General features: G+C 37.4%; 1 protein-coding gene and 1 non-coding gene across 5 annotated transcripts in view; one reads left to right on the top strand and one right to left on the bottom strand.

Moving 5' to 3' along the window:
• RABGAP1L (RAB GTPase activating protein 1 like) overlaps window positions 1-16278 on the top strand; it is a 694034-nt gene that overhangs the window by 2149 nt on the left and 675607 nt on the right. For 3 of the 4 annotated variants that reach the window (XM_060091226.1, XM_060091223.1, XM_060091227.1), the window contains exon 2: window positions 10444-10521. The exons of the other annotated variant lie outside the window; for it this stretch is intronic. The gene's annotated coding sequence lies outside the window, so the exon portion shown is untranslated. The remainder of the gene's footprint in view (window positions 1-10443; window positions 10522-16278) is intronic. 4 annotated transcript variants of the gene reach the window in all.
• Window positions 649-721, bottom strand: TRNAG-CCC (transfer RNA glycine (anticodon CCC)). The gene has a single exon. It is a non-coding gene; the product is annotated as a tRNA-Gly (tRNA).

Genomic DNA, 16278 nt, shown 5'->3' with positions numbered 1-16278 from the left:
TTCTTTTGGAGTAGTCAAAAGAAGGGATTCTCTTGTGCCAAGTAAAAATATTATGAGTTGGAGATAGCCAGGTTTCTAGAGATTAGCTTTGAAGAGAGTAGTAGATAAGTAGCAAAACTTTCTTGTATTGAGGGTGTAGAACTGGGTCTGCATTCTATCCTACTATTGTCTTGAAGTGGTGTAGGGATGATTATGGATGGATAGAGGGTGCTTGGAGAATGACATAGATACTGTAGGCTATGGGATTGCCAGGCACAGAGGTTTTTTGCTATGTCTCACAAGTTTTAATGAGTTGCTACATGTGTATAGCTCTTGCTTTATATAAATAGGTCAGCCGGTGGGTCTGAGCATGACCAGCAGCCCAAGGCTATTCCAGCCTCTGGTACTGCAAGGACAGCTCTGGAATTTCTTACAGAGATAGTCTTATGAGCATTTGGCACCACAGATAGTGGAGGTGAAGAAAATCGAGCCTTGAGCCTGAGGTACGGTAAAACATACTCAGGTTTTTTCTTTTTTTAAATATTTATTTATTTATTTATTTGGTTGTGCCGGGTCTTAGTTGCGGCTTGCGGGATCCTTAGTTGCGGCTTACGGGCTCCTTAGTTGTGGCATGTGAACTCTTAGTTGCGGCATGCATGTGGGATCTAGTTCCCTGGCCAGGGATGGAACCTGGGCCCCCTGCATTGGGAGTGCAGAGTCTTACCCACTGGACCACCAGGGAAGTCCCAAAACATACTCAGGTTTTAAGGAGAGGTTTAATATTGTGAGCATGGAGAAAGACATTGCTTGACCTGACTCTTGGCTTTTCAGAGTGGTTAATAATTTTCACTTTATGGTCAATATTTGAAATTAGGTATAAGTACCTGACTATCAGTGGATCCTAATAAGGAATAGTTAATGGAATTAAGCAGAACTTGTATCTCAACATTCTCTTTTTCATACTTCATTTACTTTCCATACTGCACTCATTCAACAGATAGGATGCCATACTTGAGTATTCCAAGTTTGTGCTCTTGCTAACTTCTTTTTGTCATCTTTTGGTGTTTTTTGGTGTAATTTTTGGGATTTTCCTGGGAAACTTATAGGCATATATTCAGTTGATTTGGAGTTAGATTTGGGCTAAGATTATTAGCCCACTTGAAATTCTGAGCCTTCTTGTTTTCTAAATAACCTTAAAAATAGAAAACACAATTCTTTATAAACACTCATGAAAAATCTGGCTACAGACTGTGTTGTTGTGATAGACATAGTACAGCCAAAAATATATTCAAGAAACTTCCCTTCTCACCCAGTTTAGTAAGCTTAAATAAGAAGAAAATAAAGTATATTTTTTCAATAAAAGCCTGGTTTTCCCAGAATATCAAGTCTAACAACTGTTTGCTGTACTATTTTCCCCCTTGCCTCTTCTAAGTTCAACAAGTACTACATGTCTCTAGTCCATGGCAAAAACTTAATTTTAGTAGTAGGGGATTCTCAGTGCAGGCTTGTGCTGGAGAATTTGACAGGGAAACACCAGGTATGGAAATTTACTTTTTTTTTTACAGCACTGGTTTTCTCTGTACCCAGGTTCTTAGTGGAGTGGGGGAATGGGCACATATCACAATTACATGGCCCTTTTTTCATACTGTATTTCCTTTTCCTCTCCTTCTCTTTCTCCTAACCCTTTGCTAAATGAGCCATTGCTACTAGTAGGGTGTTGTAGCCCTCGGTTGTAACTGAACAAAGGCTGAGAACCTTGGCCTTTTGCTAGTACTTCCTAAGCCAAATTTCCACTCCCTGTAATTTGCCTTCTGGCGGTATCAATAGGCACCTCTGTTACTCTCATTTTTGAAGAGACATATCAATTTTGGTGGTGAAGAGATTACATATGTAACTAAGAGTGAGATTTATTGCATTGTGTAGCATACATGGAAGAGAGACTAGGAGATTGCTTAGCTGAACATTTATGAACTGTTTTGACTGTGGCTCACAGTAAGAAATACATCTTATACCCTGATTCAAAACACACACGCACACACACACACACACACACAATTGAAAGAAAAGTTTGGTGAAACAATACTTATCTTTTTAGGACCTTGCTGGAGCTGTCTCATCAGTTGGCTTGTAAGAGCAATCCTGCCTCTCTTCCCACGGAACTCCATGTGTAGCTTGAAATTGGCCCTGGTGGGAGTATTTACACCAGGGACACCTGCAAATGTTACAGTTCAGAGCTTTTCTCTCTCCTTTGGATAGCCAGTTAAACATTTACAGCATACCACAGCACTGCCTACAACACACTTTGGTATTTTCTATTCTATTTCATTTTATTAAAAAATGCTGGGTTTTGACACCCCAATTGATTTTACAGCCAGATAATGGATAACAGTTTATAGTTAAAAACTGGTTTAGTTCACCCTCTTCACTTGGTGGATGAACACACTAAAAGATTGAAGTTCAAGGTCACATAGCTAAGTCATTAGCAAAGCCAGGTCTGGGGACTCCTAATCTGGAGTTGTTTCTAGTGGACTTATCTCTTTTCCTAACCCAAACCATTCATGTAGCTCAATTAGAGTGTTTAATATATGTAAGACATTGTGTTAAGCAGTTTGAATAGAGATGAATAAGGCATGAACCTTGACCGTGAGGCATTATGCTTACGTGGGGGATTAAATATGGAAACAAAGATAATGTAAGGCAGAAAGTAATGTGTGCTAAAGAGATAAAGATAAGGCAGTACAAGTTAGAGAGAGGAGGGAGAGATTACTTTTAGTTGTAAGGATATGGGAAGAGGTGACATTTAAACCATGCTTCGAAGAATGGGTAGGATTTGGACATGTGGAAATAGGACAAATAGTATATAGAGAAAGGCCTTTCTGGGCCAGAGGCCAGGGCGATCAAAGGTATGGAGGGAAAGAGCTAGGCAAGAAAGAGTCAGTACCAGATGGTGAAGAGCCTTGAAGGCCAGTTTTCCTTTCTGCTTTTCAACTCGTCTTTCATTTTTGTCTCTGGAGTCATCTAGTACTTCTTAATGTTAAATAAGCTTTGTATGCTGTGCTCCTGATTAGACTATGACCCAGAGAACACTTAAGTATCCTTAGAGTAAAAGCTGAGGGAAAAATTATTAGTGTAAGAGAAACAACCTTGAGTTTATCAATCCTAAAACTGTTGGAAAGAAAGGGAAAATATTTTCTTTGTAAGGAGATGCCATTATTTTTTGTTTGGCCAAATAGACAGCATCAAATTGGCTGTAGCAGTACAGGAAGCAGTTGTGAAAGTCTTTTCAAAGCGTCTTTAAAAATGTGCTTTCTAAATGACTGGATCTTAATTTTTGGAGGCAGGTTTGGTTTAGGCAGAAAGGCAGTTTATACAGATCCACAGCTGAGCTGACTGCTTTGCAGGATTTAGGGCAGCAAAGCAGGGTATTTCATACTATAGCCAGTTGTGAAGGATCGATTCTTTACTCAAAGAAGTTCCTTTGATTTCAGCATTTATGTCTTTGACAGCCTGTATGACTGGAGATGTTTTGAAGTCTTGGGTGGAGCTTGCTTTGTTCCACAGGGGAATTAGGTGGCTAGAAATGAAGACAAATGACAGTAAGTTGTGTCTGTTAATCAAATTGAAGCTCTGGTGGTAGTTCTCCAGGTTTTCTGTCTGTTGATGATTTCATACTCACTGCTTCTAATTAAAATAATGCACAGTCAATTTGAAGAAGCTTTACTTCTCTTTGACCTACCAGTTTTATAAAGCTAAAAGCCCTTTTTGAATGTTGCCCAGGTAACAACACATACAGACTGTTAGAAGTGTGTGGAAAATTTCGGTAATCTTGGTAATTAAGTTGCTATAGTAAAAAGCTTCTTGGTTGGTAAAAAGCTGGGCTACTTTTGGATGGTTGACAAGGAATTTTTGGGATGAGCTTTGGTTCCAAGATAAATGTGAATTATGTCTTTGCCATACTGTTTTCCTCATTTATCTGAGCTTCTGATATGTAAAGTATATTGTCCTGTTACTTTAGGTTTTAGCAGTTTCATATGAACCTCTCCACAAAATAGCACACCGCAAATAGCATGATAAGAGTTTAGATGCAGCATGCTTCAGATACCTCGCACCATTTGAATGGTGTAGCTAATCATGTCAGCACAGAGGTGGTTTTTTTTTTTTTTTTTTTTTGCGGTATGCGGGCCTCTCACTGTTGTGGCCTCCCCCGTTGCGGAGCACAGGCTCCGGACGCGCAGGCTCCGGACGCGCAGGCTCAGCGGCCATGGCTCACGGGCCCAGCCGCTCCGCGGCATATGGGATCCTCCCAGACCGGGGCACGAACCCGTATCCCCTGCATCGGCAGGCGGACTCTCAACCACTTGCGCCACCAGGGAGGCCCGGGTTTTTTTTTTTTTTTTAAAGACGTGTTAGGTTTTACAAATAGAGTTTATTAAAATTCTTCCAAATTTTCTACCATCATTTTTTTGTGATACAAAGTGTGATGTTGATGTCCTTAATTTAAACTATGCAAACATTTTTCTAAAGATATACACATGCACATGGATGTGTGTGTTTATATGTATGTATAACACACACCCCACCCACTAGCTGTTGGAATTTATGGCGAAAACACAGTCTACCTGGTAAATGACTAAATATAAGTGGTCTGGCTCTTTGAAGACTATCTTTCAAGTCACAAATATGAAAATAATGCAAACCCAAAGGGATTTTTTGATGCCGCATTTCCAGAAAAGTAGCACATTTTAAAAGGCAAGTGTAGAATTCATTCATGTACCAGTGAAGGATCTCTCAACCTCTCCCTTACCCTGTGTATTATGTACACCCATATTCTTCCCTCATTATCAGCAGTAGGCAAAATTACAGGACTTTAAAAATCAAACTTCACCAGAGGGGATGCAAATAACAAACACTATTTTTAGTAAAAATACAAACTTGTGGTTTTCAGTTTTGAAGGTTTAAGAGACATGTAACACTAGTTTTTGATAAACAATGTAGAGTATTTATTCTGTGCTTCAAGATGTACTTTGTCATTTTTGAGTCCCCTTGCTAGGAGCATTGTATAAATGCAAATGGTTGTTAGAGTGGATATTAGGTATTTCCTTGAATAGTTTCTCTTTAGTAAATTTATCTTGGTATGACACTGAATAAATTATATTTTAGTTTAGTGAAAAGTCAACCATTGACGTGAGCCTATATATATACTGGCAGACAGTATGGTTTCTTAGGTTGTTTTATAGTAATTTTGTTGTCTCAGCAGCTAATAGCCATCAGACCGTATTCATTTATTATTTTATTTCCACAAAGATCTTCTCTCATGGACTGTATTCTTTCATTTAAAATCTTTGTCTCATATTTTGCCCTGCTGTTAGTGGTCAAATTTGGAACAATATTTTGATTTGACTTTGTCCTAGTCTTCCTATGCAAAGATGTATTACTGCCTATCAAGTTGGTACTAAATTGTAATTCAGTTAATGTCTTCTTTCCTCCATCCATTTTTTCCTCTCAATATTCTAGAATTGATTCTAACACTAACCTGAGCTTCCTGGTTAACATTAATGGGAAAAATGAGATTAGATGTTATTACTTAAATCCTAGGACCACCTGTTTGCCAATAGTAGTGAACCTATAAAATTTTTATGCATGAGTTAGGCAGCTTAATTTTTCACTAACGAGTCTAGGCCTCTAATTATGTATTTATTTTATTTTATTTGGCTTCATTGGGTCTTAGTTGCGGCACGTGGGATCTTCATTGTGGCATGTGGGATCTTTCGTCGTGGTGCGTGGGCTCAGTAGTTGTGGCACACAGGCTTAGTTGCCCTGCGGCACGTGGGGTCTTAGTTCCCCAACCAGGGATTGAACCTGCGACCCCTGCATTAGAAAGTGGATTCTTAACCCTTGGACCACCAGGGAAGTCCCCTATTTTATTTAATTTTCAAATTAAAGTATAGTTGATTTAAAAAGTGTTAGTTTCAGGTATACAGCAAAGTGATTCAGTTATACATATGTATATATATATGCATATATATATATATTCTTTTTCAGATTTTTTTCATTATAGATTATTACAAGATATTGAATATAGTTCCCTGTGCTGTATAGTAGGTCCTTGTTGTTTATCTATTTTATATATAGTAGTGTGTATATGTTAATCCCAAACTCCCAATTTATCCCTCCTCCCCCCTTCCCTTTTCCGCTTGGTAACCATAAGTTTGTTTTCCATGTCTGTGAGTCTATTTCTGTTTTGTAAATAAGTTCATTTTTATCACTTTTTAGATTCCACATATTAGTGATATCATATGATATTTGTCTTTCTCTGTCTGGTTTACTTCACTTAGTATGATAATCTTTAGGTCCATCCATGTTGGTGCAAATGGCATTATTTCATTCTTTTTTATGGCTGAGTAATATTCCATTGTGTATATATACCTCATTTTCTTTATCCATTCATCTGTCAGTGGACATTTAGTTTACTTTCATGTCTTGGCTATTGTAAATAGTGCGGCTATGAACAATGGGGTGTTCTAATTTTAAAAAATTCTGACATGTGTTTTATATTTCTTGTCAATTTTGTCAATAGTTTTTTTGTGTGTGTGTGGTATGCGGGCCTCTCACTGTTGTGGCCTCCCCCGTTGCGAGGCACAGGCTCCGGACGCGCAGGCTCAGCGGCCATGGCTCACGGGCCCAGCCGCTCCGCGGCATGTAGGATCTTCCTGGACCGGGGCACGAACCCGTGTCTCCTGCATTGGCAGGCGGACTCTCAACCAATGAGCCACCAGGGAAGCCCTTGTCAATAGTTTTGATAGATGAAACAGGTTTCTCCTGTTGCACTTGGTTTCACAAACAATAAAATAGCAATCTCTACCATTTGAAAATACCAGATAAAAGTTTTAAAAGATAATCTAACAATAGTAGGTTAGAGAAACCAGTTCGTTTAGCAATTAATATGATACTTCTCATTTTGCTTGTAAATTTCATTATGTTTGCATGCTAGACGTAGTAGAACTTTATTATGCTCCACTGAGAATTTACATTTCTAGATAGAGAACTCTAGTAATTTTTGTATTTGTGAGAATTTCATTTGGAGGAGGAGCATGATAATAGTAGATTTTAGAAACTTTGATTGGCCAGAGGGAATGGAAAAAAAATCAACTTTAAGCTGCAAATATAACTAAAAACATTTTTTGGTTTTGTGGAAGACAGGTGGATAGAACTTAAGACCTTAGTTCTTGATCTAGTGCTGCTATGAGATCCTGAGAGAGTAAGTGACTTGCCACAGTTTTTTCCTCTTTGCATAATAATAATAATAATAATAATAAACTAACATTATTGAGTGTTTAATGTGTTAGTTATTATATAAGATAATATGCATTATCTAGTTAATTTTTGCAAAAACTGTCTAAGGTGGGAACTATTATAATGTCATTCCCAGTTTGCAGATGAGGGAACAGGCTTAGAGAAAGTAACTTATGATCACACAGCTCGTAAGAGGCAGGTCTCTTGCTTCTAAAGTTGCCTCATAGTGACTCTCAACTACTACTCTGTATTGCTGATTCATTAAATGGGCTTGATGATACTTGCCTTGCCTATTTCATAGGGTGGTTATGAGGACCAAAAAGGTAAGGTTTACAAAGGAACACCTATAAACGTGCCTGGTGTTTTCATTTTACTGGATAATTTTTTTTTTTTTTTTTTTTTTTGCTGCACGCGGGCCTCTCACTGTTGTGGCCTCCCCCGTTGCGGAGCACAGGCTCCGGACACGCAGGCTCTGGACGCGCAGGCCCAGCGGCCATGGCTCACGGGCCCAGCCGCTCCGCGGCATATGGGATCCTCCCAAACCGGGGCACGAACCCGTATCCCCTGCATCGGCAGGCGGACTCTCAACCACTTGCGCCACCAGGGAGGCCCCTTGATAATTTTTGAGAAGCCAAAGAAGTCATTGAAATAGATAAGCATGTATATTACTTTTAATCACTAAAATAAGTAAAACCATAAAATAAAATAAGTAGAGCAAAATAAAATGGATTTTGAAAGACTGCTATCTGCAAGGCAGAAGACATGTTTTGCGTGGGTCCAGAGGATCCGTGAGGGAAAGACAAAGGGAGGCAGAAATGTAGGGTGTATTGAATGAAAAGTGGATTGGATGCTCTCTACCAACCTGAACTCTTTCTGCAATGAGGAGGAGTATATAAGTGACATTAGATGACCTCTGAGAGCCTTCCAACGTCAAGATCTATGGCTGTTTGTAATGAGTGACTTTTATTTTATTTTAACACCTCAAAATAGCTAGATACACCCAAAAACTTTTATTTTAGCTTGGATAATTAACAATCACCATTCCTTAAATGTCAGGTTTTTTTTGAACTTAGGGTGGAAAAAAAGTATATGGTTGCCTGGGAAAAATATAGTTATGTATTTTGCTTTCTTCCCCCCAAGATAAACAGATTTTTTTTGAGGGTGCAGTGGGTAAAACAGCTTAATAGTATGTTGTCACATGCTTGTGCTTAATACTTTTCTTGTGATTTTCCCTCAAGTTTATATTTCCTAAGTGTGTATTTTCAGAAGAAAGTTAATATTAAGAGTATGAAAGTTCGTTTTTATTGTATGGAGTGTTATGGTTTTATGGCTCTTTATACCGTTGGTTTCATTCTCTGACATTGTTTTATTCAGCAAGCATTTATAAGGCAGAGAATGGGTTCAGTGCTAGAGAAGGAGAGATAAGAGACTGTTAAGGAGCTGACAGTCATACTGGAGAAACCTGCAAATGCAGTGGTGTGTAGCAAGGATGGGGCAGCTTAGGATATGTCTTACAGAAAGCTTCAGAAGGTTATGTAACCTGGTCTGGGGTTTCAGGTAAGATTGCTTGGAATATCTGAGTTGAGTTTAAAGAAGGCAAGAGAGACATCTTAGATAGAGCTATGAAAATTTGAAGTTATAACTCTTAACTTATGTAGACCCAGTGGCAGCTCCTCATCTCTCTGAAACATGCAAAAACCCCAAAGTATATATCATTTTTATAAGTAGTTACTTATAAATAAAGCTCTCACTGAGAACTTATTTTTATTTTATACATGATGCTTGTGGTTTCTAAGGTAATAGATTAAAAGGAATAATTTAGAATTGAAATGTCATAAATATACATATTGATAATAACAGCAAGATTGCTGACATGATAGCAGGAAAGAAATAGGAAAAACTAAAAACCGTAGATAGTAAAGGAAAACAGCCTTGCGCACCTACTTATCTTTGGGTATCAATTGTGTTTCTAATAGTATTAGAATAATAATGAAAGTTTGTCATGTTCTCTCTTACAAGAAAAGGTTAAATATATGGTCTATATACATTTACAGGGGCATTAACGTTTTTTCTTAAAAAGATTTTTTAATATGAAATAGTATGAAAGCCAGAGAGTAAACTCTTAGTTCAGTTATCAAATTGTTTATCCTGAATGATTGATTTCCAAAGGGCGTTGAATAAGCTTAGATTTAATTTTCTTCATATATATGATACATAGACCTGTGTATTTTATGGGATACTAGACATATTTCAGCACAGTCTTTGCTATATAACATTGGCTAGAAATTATTTGCTTATATAAAATATCAAAATTAGGGTTCTTGACCATTTGGGTATCAGGTATTTTTAGAGAGTGTGGACCAGATTGTCTTTCTGTTCTGGATGGCTTATAGTTGTGGTCTCTCTCAGCCTATATGTCATCATCTTGAAAACCTTCACTGAGACTATAGACTCTGTTAGTAATCTCTCATCTGTGCTTTTGGAGCATTCTATTTTCCTCCCTGTTGTGATACTAATAAACATTGCATTGTAGCTTGTCTCTTTCTGCTTTAGACTATAGGCTTTTCGAGAAATGCAAAAAACCAAAAACTACTTTGTTTAGGGCTCTGGAGTTGGTCTCTCCTTGGTTTGAATCTTGGCTTTGTGTGGCATTGGGGATGATATCTGTAAAGTGGGGATAATCTTACTGCAGAGGGTTATTTATCTTAAATAAGTTAATGAATGTAGAGGAGACATAACACAGTTCCTGGCACATTGTTTAGTTCTCATAAATGTTTCCTCCTCCTTCCTTTCTTTCTTGTTGTGTCTGGCACTTAGTAGGACTTTCAATAATACTTTCAAAATGGTTTCATAAACTGTGCTAGAGCTGAATTGGATCTATCTATGTATCATTAACCTTATAAATGAATATTTCTTAAAATGAATAATAATGAGTATATAAAAATGCAGTCTTTGCGCTAGATGTCAGCAAATCATGTAGTCTCCAAATTAGATTATCAGCGCGAAAAAACATTCTCCAGGCCTTCTGAAGCTTATAATTGTTGTGAGGCAGTGGGTTTAAAGTAGGTGGAAAAGATTGTGGAGTTCCTTTTTCTGGATTTGCTGCTTTCTGACCTTGTTCACTTGTATTGGTGGCTCTGCCTCTTATTGCCATCATTTTGGCCTTTTTAGGTTGGGATGGTCATTGATCTGTTTCTTGGGAAGGAAAGAACCCTGAACCTGACAGACTAATTAACTGTGTGACCTTGGGTAAGTAACCTTACTTCTGGGTTTATATATCTGTATAATGAAAGTAATAATACCTCAAGACTCTGTAAAAGTTAAGAAATAGGTGCCTGGTTATAGAAGGTGCTCCATAGATAGTAGGTATTCTTAGGACTTTTACCAAGCCAGAATCCTCAGTATTCCTTCTGTATTAGTAACTTTATTTGACAGCAGCAAACCAAAAAATGGGGTGAGGGAGAACTGGATGACCTGGGGAATGGTGGCAGAGATTTTGCACCAGCACTCGTGACCTCAGATGGGAGACACAGGTGCGGAGGGCTTGTAGCTTTATGTGAAGGAGGACGGGTGGAACCAGATTGGATCAGATATGGCATAACATCTGTAGTCTGGCTTAAAACCTCATAAACTGGTTGGGTGGTTTTTAATTAAATTTAAAAAGTTTTATTTATTTTTTAGTTATTAAAATGCTGACAGTGCTAAACTACTTATTTGATTACAGAATGATTTTTCAGTGAGCTGGGTACCACTTATTCAAGGTTTATGAGCTGTAGAATTGTTCCTTTGTGATAATGTGTTAAGACATTTCTAGGAATGAAGTATTTTTCCCCCTCTCTTTTCCCCTTTAGTGCACAAGCTGTTGAGATCTATTGGGATCCTATTGGGATCTGCCCTTTCATTACATCTCTACCGTTAGGTGCTGTGGAGGAATGTAAAGAAGTATAAGCATAAACCATGTATTTCAGTGACTGCAGTGGGGAAAGTGAAATATACATGTATTAAAAATAACTGATCTGGGCTTCCCTGGTGGCGCAGTGGTTGAGAGTCCGCCTGCCGATGCAGGGGACACGGGTTCGTGCCCCGGTCCGGGAAGATCCCACATGCCGCGGAGCTGCTGGGCCCGTGAGCCATGGCCGCTGAGCCTGCGCGTCCGGAGCCTGTGCTCCGCAACGGGAGAGGCCACAACAGTGAGAGGCCCGCATACCACAAAAAACAAAAAAACAAAAAACCCCTGATCTTTTAAAAAAGCAGAATTATTGACTGAAACATCTTATTCTCTTAGCCCAATATTCCTAGTGTCATTTAATATAAATAGTTTTCCTGGAAGAAAGTCTTAGGCTGTTGTATATGCAGGTGTCAAAAATGGATTAGAAAAGTTAGAAACTGAAGTTTCTGACTAATGTTAATTTTCCATCTTATTTGAAAATCTTTATTAGCATTATCTTGTCCTGATTCCTTCTGATATCTTCTAAGAATTTAAAAAATTATCTGTAAATCTTAAAGTGTCTTTACTTTGTCACCTTCAAATGCGATCATTGAAAAGTTGGTTAATTATTCTATGTATCTTTTCAAAGTAGATTAAGTTAAATCATCATGATTTAGATATTTTCCTTTCACAGTATTTTATCTTAGTTTGTGTATCATTTGAAAAAAATCATCATGTTAGTGCCATATTTATTATTGAATCTGTAGTATCTTTTATACTTAAATGGTACACATTTTGTTCAAAAGAAGCATTGCCACCCTCCCTTTCACCCCCTGCTGTACCTTGACTAACATTTGGATATAAGAGAATCTCTAATCAGAATGCTCTCTCCTTTGATTTTCCTGTTGGTGACTTCTTGTTGTCATTCACATCTCAGCTTTTAAAAAAATTTTCTCTGAGTCTTTCCCACACCACCCCATCTGAAGTGGTCCTTGATGCTCTAGGCTTGCTCTGCCATGTTGCCCTATGTATTTTAATTCAGAATACTTATCCCTATCAGAAACTTCCTTTCTTCCTTCCTTTCCTCCTTTCTCTTTCCTCCTCCCTCCCTTCCTCCTTTGTTCCTTCCTTCACTCCCTCCTTCTTTTCTTCCGTTCCCCAGTAACATGTAAGCTCCTTGAGAGCAAGGACTTAAACGGTTTTTTCACTTCTCTTATCTCTAGAGCTTCAAATAATGCACTCAATAAAAATTTGTTATTACAGGATGAAGCAGATATTCTTTCCCCGAAGTAGCTTATGACTATCTTAAAGTTTATTTCACTTCATTATGCCTTGGTTTCTTCCCCTGCAAAATGAGTGGGGGATGGGAGAGGAAAGAGATTGAATTAGGTTACTTCTAAAATCTCTGCCATTTAAAGGCTTGCTATTAACTTGATGTGAGCTTTGAGTTCTGCTCTAATGGTGTTGATGAAGTTTTGCTGAGCTACTTACTTTCTTACTCTGTCTTCTCTTGAAACCAGTAGTGCATATTTATGTTTGTAAGATTACTGACAGCATTGGAGAGTTAACTCTGTTTGCAGAATCAGAGTTTTTTGGTGTCTGTAGATTATTAAAGAGATTAGATCTGCAACATGATTTCTGTTTTGATGATCAAGTTTAGTTCTGTGGCATATCCAAGTACTAGGTTGATCTGATCTTTCTGGTATTTATTCTAAATATCAGGAAATTTCAGTCATTTCAACTTTTTAATTAATTTTAATTATGAGAGTTATGATTTCCATGAAATGAACCTTGAGATAATATACATATAAATAAAATGAAAGTTTACATTAAAAGTATTTTTGTAGTAATTTCTGGAAGGCACTGGGAATTGTAGATATAAACTAGTTTTTCATTTGGTCCATGTGACTAGAATTTTAGACAGTTGGCTGTTTTAGTCTTCGCTTGGGAAAGCTTTATTATTATAATGAACAAAAACATTTTTTGAAATGGGTAAAGGAAATGAGCAGACAGTTGATAGCAGAGGAAATACAACCTATAAGCAATTGTCAGAAGAATGTTAGATCTTCTCAGTAATCAAAGAAATGCTTATTAAAACAAAATGGAATACTATTTTATACTTATTTCAGATTTTTTGTAAACCTCCCTTGGAGACTTCTTTTTTTTTTTTTTTTAAGATGTTGGGGCTAGGAGTTTATTAATTAATTTATTTATTTTTGCTGAGTTGGGTCTTCGTTTCTGTGCGAGGGCTTTCTCTAGTTGTGGCAAGAGGGGGCCACTCTTCATCGTGGTGAGCGGGCCTCTCACTATCGTGGCCTCTCTTGTTGCGGAGCACAGGCTCCAGATGCGCAGGCTCAGTAGTTGTGGCTCACGGGCCAAGTTGGTCTGCAGCATGTGGGATCCTCCCAGACCAGGGCTCGAACCCGTGTCCCCTGCATTAGCAGGTAGATTCTCAACCACTGTGCCACCAGGAAAGCCCCCAGATTTTTTGAAAATAATAATATGTAATGTTAGATTTTAGTAAAGCAAGCATATTCAAATATTGCTGGTGGATTGTAATTTGGCAGGATGTATCTAGAATTGTTAGACTATTCATAATCTTTTCATAAACCTTTGATTCAGTAATTTCACTTTTGAGAGTATCCTAAAGAAATAACTACAGGAAAAAGAAAGAAAAAGATAAGAAACAGGTGTATGCAGGAGAATATTCAGAGCAATGTTATTTATAGTAGCAGCATATCGGAAGCAACTTAAATTTTCAACAATAGGAGACTAAGTTATGATACATCTATTCCAAGAACCATTATGTAGCATGAAAATAATTACAAAGACTGTCATTTTAGGGAAGGGTGAATATAACCATTTAAAATACATAAGAAAAAGATCAGGAATGCACTAAAATGCCAATTGTGTTAGCTTAGTAGGATTATGGACATTTTTGTTTGTTTCTAAATTTGTATAACTTTTATAATGAAAAAGGTATAATTAAAGTCAGATTTCACTAGGTGTGATAATTTTATTAATATAACTAGGGTTGCCAGATTTAGCAAATAAAAATACATGCAATATTTGGGATGTACTTAGACTAAAAATTAATTGTATTTCTGAAATTCAAGGTTAAACTGAGTGTCTTATGTTTTATCTGACAACCCCAAGTATAACACATTTTGGTTATAGTTGAATGTTGTTGAGAAATGTTGGGACACTCAATAGCCCAAATAATTCTAAATATTGTTTTAAATTCAGTTGACTTTTTAAAATAAAACAACTAAGATTATTTAGCTAGGAAAATTACTCTTATGGTCTAATTTTTTTTTTCTAGACTTGTTTTTGAGTGATGCTTGAAGGAAATATGCTTCAGTGTTTGGCAAGAGTAATTAAAAACTCTTGTTATTTAACAAAAACATAATATTGGATGCTGCCTGTTTACCTTAGATAGAAGGATGATTTGTTAAGCTAACAATTTTTTAGTCTTAAAAATAATGGCATTTCTGGAATTCTCTGGTGGTCCAGTGGTTAGGACTCCACCCTTTCACTGAGAGGAATCCTATAAGCCGCTTGGCACAGTCAAAAAAAAAAAAAGTCATTTCTGCAGTGAAATATCTTTATACATATATCTGGGAAGGTGCTTTCCCTATAGCAAACTTATTAATATAATGTTTGAGAGGTCAAGGAAATTAGAATAAGGGGGAAAGGGGAAATAGTGTTGTAACTACTCTGCTTTGCAAACTGGAACTTTTTGTTTGCAAGTTTCATATTTGAAGTGAAAATAAAATGACACTTGTAAGAAGTTCTAACAATTTTCTAAATCTTAAAATAGATAATCTTCCCACAGGATAACATGTCAGGACTTTGGGGATTAAAAAAATATCATGAAATTTTCGGGCCCAACTGAAGATAAATAATATGAAGATGAAGATCAATTTAGTAATCGTCATTGACAGAGTTAATGTATTCAGTCAAGGCCTTTGATATAGCAGGCACTAAGTGAACATATAGAGACCCTGCCCTCGAGGAATTTATAGTTTAATGAGGATGTAGGCAGTTACTTTGCTCTGTGATAAGTACAGTGATAGGCCATATGAGCTGCAGTGGTAGCTCAGAGGAGGGGCACCTTACTCAGAAGAGAGATTCTAAGATGAGAAGGAGTAGGAGTTAGCCAGGGAAATAGATGTGGGAGTACTGGAGATTGAGAGTAGATATGAAGGCCCAGAGGCAGGGAAGAACATAGCAAATTTGAAGAGTGAAAAAAGGAAGGTCAGTATGGATTGGACAGCAGTGTGTATGAAGGAAGGGGGAGAGCCTTACAAATGAGGCTGTAAAGGTAAGCAGGGGCCTGGTGATGCTGGGTCCTACAGGTCACTTAAGAAGTCTGGGCTTTATTCTAAGAATAGTACAGCACCAGATTTTGTTCTAGAGAGATTATTTTGGCCTGTGTAGAGTGAATTTGGAGAGAAGTAAGGCTGGAGTCGGGAAGACAATTTAGAAAACTACTGCAATAATCCAGGTAAGTGAACTAGGAGAGTTTTCATGAGATGAAATCATTAGGACTTTGTGATATGTTTGATTTAGGGGTGAAAGAGAAGGAGTCATAATTCTTGGGCAGCTTTACCAAGAGGGATTAAAGGAGGAACAGAGTTTTGGGGGAAGAAAATATGAGTTCAAGGTTTGATGTCTGTGAGGTAAACACTGTAGATGTCTGTAGGCAACTTGAAGAATGGTTATAAAACATGAGAAAGATGTCTGGGTTTGAAATATGCTAATTGAGATTAAGTGGGTAGAGTAGAAGAGACCCAGAATAGAACCCTGAGGAACTCCCTTTTAGAGATGGAAGAGGAACTTATTTAAAAAACAATGGTTGTTTCAGAAATCTTACATATTTGTATATTTTTCTTGTTTATTTGTGTTTATTGTGTTTACTTTGTTTTGTTACATGTCTCTCCTCTATTAGATTATAAGCCCCTTAAGAGCAGGACCATGTCTCCTTTGTTCACCTCTGTATGCACAGTACTGGCACATAGGGTACACTCGAGAGATATTTGTGAAATGAATAGTGACAGTTTTCTCTATTATTTTTG

This window comes from Mesoplodon densirostris, chromosome 2 (assembly GCF_025265405.1).
Source record: "Mesoplodon densirostris isolate mMesDen1 chromosome 2, mMesDen1 primary haplotype, whole genome shotgun sequence".
In the NCBI taxonomy this organism is placed as follows: domain Eukaryota; kingdom Metazoa; phylum Chordata; class Mammalia; order Artiodactyla; family Ziphiidae; genus Mesoplodon; species Mesoplodon densirostris.
Note: the sequence above shows the minus strand (reverse complement) of the source record. Positions and strands in the feature narration are given on the sequence as shown.